The sequence below is a fragment of the Paroedura picta genome, chromosome 10 (assembly GCF_049243985.1).
Source record: "Paroedura picta isolate Pp20150507F chromosome 10, Ppicta_v3.0, whole genome shotgun sequence".
NCBI classification, from domain to species: Eukaryota; Metazoa; Chordata; class Lepidosauria; order Squamata; family Gekkonidae; genus Paroedura; species Paroedura picta.
Window position 1 is genome coordinate 35,581,897 of NC_135378.1, and position 7,512 is coordinate 35,589,408.

General features: G+C 39.4%; 1 long non-coding RNA gene across 1 annotated transcript in view; it reads left to right on the plus strand.

Annotated features, from left to right (window-relative positions):
• Nucleotides 1–738, plus strand: part of LOC143819940 (uncharacterized) — a 28,948-nt gene extending 28,210 nt beyond the window's left edge. The window contains exon 4 of the long non-coding RNA XR_013225174.1: nucleotides 116–738. This is a non-coding gene — a long non-coding RNA (uncharacterized LOC143819940). The remainder of the gene's footprint in view (nucleotides 1–115) is intronic.
• Nucleotides 739–7,512: the final 6,774 nt, after the last annotated feature.

The following is a 7,512-nucleotide window of genomic DNA, read 5'->3' on the forward strand; positions in this document are numbered from 1 at the left end:
TTGAGTCCAATTGTAATTCTGAGAGATCTCCAGTTACCACCTGGGGACTGGCAAGCCTAAGAATGGCATGAGTCCCACTGATTTGTATGATGATTCATCTTCTTCTCCCCCCCAGTGATGACTTGAGGCCCCCATGCAAAGCCAGAAGTCAGCAGCACCATGTTAAAAATTTCAATCCCAGCGTACAGGATTAAACAGTTATGGATAGCCTCTGCAAAGATCTGCTCAGACTCTACCCAAAGCCCTTCTGAGTACAATGCACAATCTCCAGACCCAGACTGACATGGGAGCCAGTCCTCCACAGTTGAAAATGGCTGACTTTGACCTGTGGCTAAATCCTTCCCGCTGCAATCAATGGGACTTCCATCACGTTAGCTGGACCATGCTGTGTACAAAGAGAGAAAAAACGAACCTGCCAAAGAAACTTCAACACGGTAGTCCTAAAACAAAGAAACAATTTATCCAGTGTCAGGCAGGATCTGGAATAAATGCAGATTTCAACAAACAAAACTGTGAACACTAATTGCTCCTTTCTCTCTCTGTGTTTTTCATGACCTCTTTCCACTTTCTCTGGTCTGATAATTGTCTATTGTTGGAGCTTCACTGAGCATATTTACTTAGCACTGCTTTATACTTCATTTTGACTTTTCCCTGGACCAACTTTCTTAAAGGTGATGAACCAGAGACTGAACTTTAAAATATACAAAAGCTGCCCCTTAACCCTTTAGTCAAAATGCTACAGCCATCAGAATCACAATTATACCAAGTGTGTGTGTGTGTGGGGGGGAGGGAATGAAATATTTTGAGCCAGGTAAGGTAAATGGACACAGACCTCTGTAATAAACCCCGCTGTAATAAGGTTAGTTAAAATTCATCAAGAACACTGATAACACTAACTCCCTTCATTAAAAAGACAGCAATGCTTCCATTTTTTAGTCACAGATATGATAAATAAAAGAATTTAGGTATGTGACAGCTGTTCTAGTTAGATAAGAAACGTATTGTGAAAACAGTGGAGAAGTAATTTTCCTGCAACTTATTTATAGTCACCATGGCTGTAAAAGTGGAAAGCAGGGGAAGAGCGAGCGGATGAAAAATCAATCGCCTGTTAAGAAAGAAAACTCAATACTTATTTGGTAAACATTATGAATTAGAACAACATTACAGCCATTCCACTTCATTCCAGGTTCTTTCTAGATATTAATCTGCATGGGGAAGAATTCTCAACGATTTCCACAGGTGTTTCATGGCTTCATGTCAAAATGTCATAGGACAGCTGCCCATTCAGTAACAGCTATTTGTCTTTAACTGAGTGTTACAACACAACACTTATCGAACGTGTTGTAATTCATAATGAGTAACTCGGTTGTGCTCTAAAAAGACTTTAAATCTTTTCTCATCGGAGTCTTGAGACTGGGTCATACATGTACCAATGTGGCATAAGGGTTCCTACTACAGTGGTAGTCTGGGATGCTGAAAACTTTGTGTGTGTGTATGGGGAGGGGGTGTTGGACATTATCAGAACTCAACCCAATAACAGAATTTTTGGCTCATGAATTCCAAGTGAATATCTCATCCCCTAGGTGCACAGATACAGATTGCGAGTGGAACAGAAAGTCCTTGAGCATCCTTCATACTCATCATTTCTGTTTAAAACTGTGGCTCTTTTCACAAATAAGGAAATAGTGGCTTCATTTTCTAGAGCACCTGGCAGCTATTCTCACAGCACACAGATGTCCTGTCTTATAGGCTAGGAATTGTTGTTTTAGGATTTTTTTTTTCAAAAGTCAGTTTGAGAGCACTGGTGTATTCTTCTGCCTGCTTGCGGAGCATCAGACACCATGTTGTCTGCAGAATCAGAACTCCCTGCTTGATCTGATTCAAATTCAATGAAATATAGACCTGAGTGTACAAAAGCATCAAGAAAAGGTTACCAGATCTTTTGTAAAATTACAAAGCAGATTTGTATAAATTAGATACAAATGTTTTCCTCCATCAGTTTGCCAAGTGATCGTCTCTGTTGCATGGCAACTTTCAAATAAGAAAACGTTAAACTATTGATCTGTTGACTGTTCCTTTTTTTCTTTTCTTTGCAGAAGTCTCTTTCCCTTTTTTTCAGTTACAATTACAACATCCAGAGGTGAAGGATTGAGAAGGGACCATGGTACTCTTCCCTCTGACAATGTTGTTAAGAAATGGGTGAAAGCATTGTCTTTTCAAAGAAGGAGACATGTGATCTTTTAAAACCCCCTTGTAAACTCACTTGAATGAAGAAGGCTCCATTGCTCGAATGCAATTGCCTTTGAAGCTATCAAGTCGCTTCCGTGTGAATTATTCCTTTTTCAGTAGATGAGCTGTAATTCCAGAGTTATCGGCCCTGCTTGACTGCAAGGCAGTTTTATTGTCAAGTGACATTATCACACAATACATAAATACGACAGGCTCGCTGCCAAAGATTGGCTGGTTATTTCAAATCAATATGTGGATTTTACTTGCTCTCCTCTCTGTTCATGTGTGAGTCTAATCTCTTTCAATTCCAGTTTTCCTTCCACTTCAACAGTTTCCCATCTGGCCTTTTCTTTCCTTCTTAATTTGGACCACACCTAATAATTTTATTGTATGCCTCTCTTTGCACCCTGCCTTCTCATTCCCACCAACCATTCTTTCTTGCTTATTTATTTATTTAGGACATTGATATATTGTCTCTCCAAAAACCTGCTCACAAAGTTAAAAAAACAAAACAATAAAATCATAAAAAGAAACAGCATTGAGAATGATCTAGATTTAAATGAGACATATTAAGCCTGAGGCAGGGCAGGAAGTGGTCTTATTCTCTCTCCCCTTTCATTGACCTTTTGTTTGCCTCTTTATTTATTTAGGGCATGGATATTCTGTCTCGTCAAAGACTTGCTCACAAAGTAAACAAAATCATAAAAAGCAACAGCATTGAGAATGATCTGGATTCAGATTCAGAAAACCTTTATTGGCATAAAATTCGATGTGCGTAGAAAGCAAAAGGTAAAATTTCCAAACAGATACATATGAAAAATAAGAGCACCTGAGATTCAGCGAGGGGGCTAGTGCTTCAGCGGGGTCCAAGAATGCTGAAAAAGACTTTGCACGGGAGAACAGGGACTACAAATCCCAGCCTCCCTAGCAGCAGCCTTGAGGTGGTAGCAGAGAGGGGAGGAGCAGCGAAAGCGCTCCATTAAAGGGCGCAGAGCCAGTCTGCCCTGCCTCTTCTCCCCTTCAGCACCAAAGCGAACACCCCCCCTCCCTCCCTCAATATTGTTGTGTTTACTGGGCTGTAACAGTTGTGTTGTATGTTTATTAAAGATAAATAAACACAAAGAGTTTGTGTGAAATTATTGTCACAGCTGGCGGTTGGTTAGCTGGCAACAGACATTTTCCAAGGGGACCAAGTTTGCACATTGACATCACTAGTAGAGGGGCTGTGTGGATCTGGAGACCACTTGGGGAGCTCACATTTCCAGGTGGCAGGTGAAACCCAGCAGAGGCAAAAGACGCCCGGCGGGTTCACATACAGCTGCCACTTCCCACAAGGTGCAGGTCAGATGTCCGGGGAAGCAGGCATGTGAGCCGGCCTGACCCATGAATGAAGACCTACAGAGTAAAGGGCAGCCTTCTGGTTGGCTGACCACAAGAGGGTGTGTCCGCTTCAAGGCTTCACCACTCTCAAATAATAAGATGTCTGTGGCCTTTTTCATGCCAAAAGAGTAATTGTTGAGTCCTTATTTTGGTGCGACTACTTAGACCCCTGCCAAGCAATGGAAGTACCTTATAACACAACCAGTATTTTAGAAAGAGGTTTGTCTTTAAAATAATCAGCAAATGAGTGTCCACAATCATTGAAGGCTCCTTCTCACTCAGCATCTTCTTCATCAGAAGTTTCTCTTCAGCACACAGATATTTCAAATTGAGAAGGATCAATATTTTGATCTCTATAGTGTAAAGAAGGAGACGATGAAAGGCAGTGACTTACCTAAAGCTAGGTAAGTGAAAGGGTCAGGATTTCAACCAGAAACAGTCTCTTCCAATGCAACCTTGAGCCAAGTTATGCCCCACTGTATATGCCCTTGTAGCTCTGTTAAGGATTGCACTGCCAGCCATACTCCTATACCAGAAAGCAGCAACTATACAACAGTCAGCTGATGCTTATGCAAAACAAAACAAGATGCATTCATTTCCTCGTCCACCAAAATTTACTGCATTATTTCAGCTGTGGTTCCCACATGCTATTTAAAGGACGAGTAAGACAAAACATATGTTTAAGGGTGTTTAAAAAAACTGGCATCCCACATGAATCTGACATTTTTCCCCATAGATAGTTCTTTGCCACACGGTGATGATGAGTGTCTGTAGACCTTACTAAATTACCCAGTTATATGTTTCCAAAATTAGTATCTTCAGGACTTCACAGGCAGTGATGAAAAGGATAACAGTGATTCCATGCAGTTTGGAGTGAGCATTTTCTGGAAACATTTTTCTCCTCCCCGTTCCTTTATGTTTTTAAAACCATTTCCCTCTAGTGGTCATTTTAGCCCAACAACGAAACATACAAAGGTCCTTTGAAAAATAATCTCCAAACAAGCAGCTTTCAGCAAAAGAAGCAAATTTTAGCTCCAGAGTCGTATCTCCAGCACAGAAAAATGACAAAGAGAAAAGTCTTGAAGAGTTTTGTTAGATGCGATTAGAATAATTCCCACCATTCCTGAAAGGAAAAACCCATTGAAAGGCTAGCTGTCTGTATTGTGTTTATGATCTACTTATCTGAAAATGGTTGGAACATTCCTTTTCAAAATTGTTTGTATTGATTTATTACCCAATCTGGGCAGTTTCCCTTGGGTTAAACAATAATTGTCAACAAATTTGTGGATGCATGACCCTGAAAGATTCTGAAGATGATGAAGGTAGAAATGAGGTGATAAAGCACAGAGGTCATAAAAATTGGTTGCATCAGACTGCAGGTGTTAGATTCCAGGTTTGAACATGCTTTCATCTTAAAATGAGCATGGCAAGGTGATAGATTCTTACCCTCCATTCATTCTCTATTTGTGGAGAGTTTTTGACACATGAGAATGCTGTGGAAAGTTTTGACTTAAGAGAACATCAGGGGATCCTGGCCATAGTGACTTAAGAGGATCTCTATATTCAGTGCAAAAAAACAATACTTGGGCTTCTATGCCTTGTAGCATGAGAATGGACGCTAGAGTAGATAGATCATTGGTCTGATCCAGCAGGGCTCATCTTATGTTCTTATAGCATTGCTAAATGTGATGGACACCAGTAGTCTGAAGTAGGCCAATATGTTCTACCACCAAATTAGCAATTCACTCTCAGTATGAAGCAGATGTATTTGTTTGTTTATTTATTTGATTTCTAGTCCACCTTCATCCTTGGACTCATTTGCTCACAATCATCCTATGCATTTCCCATTTCAACTTTTCCTGCATTTTTGTTAGCATTACACCTCGTCCTCATCCTTTGTCAACTTTCCTACTGCTGAAATTCAGGAATAACTGTTTAGGTCTTGTTTTGTTTGTACTCCCCTATTGCATGTCTTCTGTGAATGTGGAAAGTCTAATGGATAGTCTAATATAGTTCTTTGTCTGCTTCTTTCATTTCATCTCCCACCCCTTGTGGGATAGCCTTCCCTGGTCTGGAATCTCACAAGAACAATAAAAAAGGTAGCAGGGATATGAATACATGGAAGCTTGGGGGTGGGGGATGTTCTTAACAGTCAGGACTCACATGTGGGGTGAGGGATAATGGGTATATTTCTCACTTGCCTGGAAATCCAATTTCAAGCCCTTTTTTATTATTTGTTTTTATTTCAACAATTTAGGTGAATAGATTTGAACTACAACATACATTTCCAATATAAGCTAAATACAAATCATTCTTGTTCTATATCACTGTGCAAAGATAGTTATTTGATTTAATGGATTAAAGATTTATATTACAAAGTTTATGAATATAGACTTGGATCCTACTGAAATATACCACCTGTGGAACATGACATTCTCATCTCCCTCTACAACCCCAAATGTTGCTCCTGCAGGGATGGAGAACCCCAAAGAACAATATGGCAGATGAATTTGTGAAACTGCTGTAGGCAGATAGAATCAGGAAAAAAAATCTCCTGGCTCTTATACATAAATCTGTTTGAACCCAAAATCCTTTTATGCATGAACAAGACTGAAAAGTTTATTTTATGTCTTGTATAAGCCTCATCAGATTTTATTGTCTTTCTGGATTTACAAGACTGTTTGTCCTGGATGGAAGAGGTATAACAAGTCTGAACCAGGTCTAGAGCAACTAAGTTGTTCTTAAACTCTGTTCCTTATGGATGCCCTCTTGCCAAAAGATGTGCCAGTAAAACAAGAGATCATGGGAGACAACCTAAATTGATATACTGAGAAGCAAATCCCATTTAATTCAATGGGGCTTATGCTCTGGAAATTCCAGCCAAGGATTGCAGCCAATAACTACCAACTCAAACTGTGGAAAGAAACTCAGAAATGGTAAATACTGATAAATACACAGAGATATGACATATAACACTTGGCCAGATAGAAGAATTTTGATGGGATGCAGAGTACTTCAATGTCCTTTTATAGCATTTTAATAGTGTTTCATTGGGAATATTCTGTGAATTTCCATGTACATCAGTAGAGAAAACAGACAGAATAAAATCAACAACAGGTTCATAAGAAAACAATTTCTATTTGGAAATATAAATCTTTGGCTAGAGCAAAATAATAAATATGATCCTGTATGTTACTCAGTCTCAATTTAAGTGTCTAACCCATAGGTGTAGAAATGAGCATGACATCTAAATATACAAAATGTTTAGTAATAAACTATGACCAAATCTTTGGCACTTTCTCTTTTGTCAAACATATAGTTTTTACAAAGACATGTCTTAATAAAGTAACAATTATGATAAGAGAAAGGATGGAACAGTCAACCACATGGTCAGTGTCTAGAGTAAAATTGTTCAAACTAAGTATAAAGAATGCCCCAAAAGAGTTGCAGCTATGTTGCACTGGAATCTTTGCATGTAGTGTGGCTTTCCAGCAGCCAGAAATTCATGGGAGCTCAAATCAGAAACAAATTAGAGCACAAATGATGAAACCATGATTCTTTGGAACTTTCAACTGCAAACAGATAAACGCTTGGAGCATAACACCCCTGATATCACAATTGTAGGAGAAAAAAAATGAGAAATCGGTTTTGGATCATTGCAATCCCAGAAGACAGTAGAATATCAAACAAAGAACTAAAGAAAACCATGAAATACCAAGACCTGTGACTAGAATTAGAGCACCTCTGGGAGAAGAAAACTACCATTGGGCCACTTGTCATTGGACCCCTTGGAGCAGGGGCTCAAGAAAGAACCCAGACATTCTGGCCATTGAACCATTGAACATTCTAGCCATTGAACAACAGGAGAAAGTGTTGCTTGGAGCAGAAATAATCCTGCAAAGA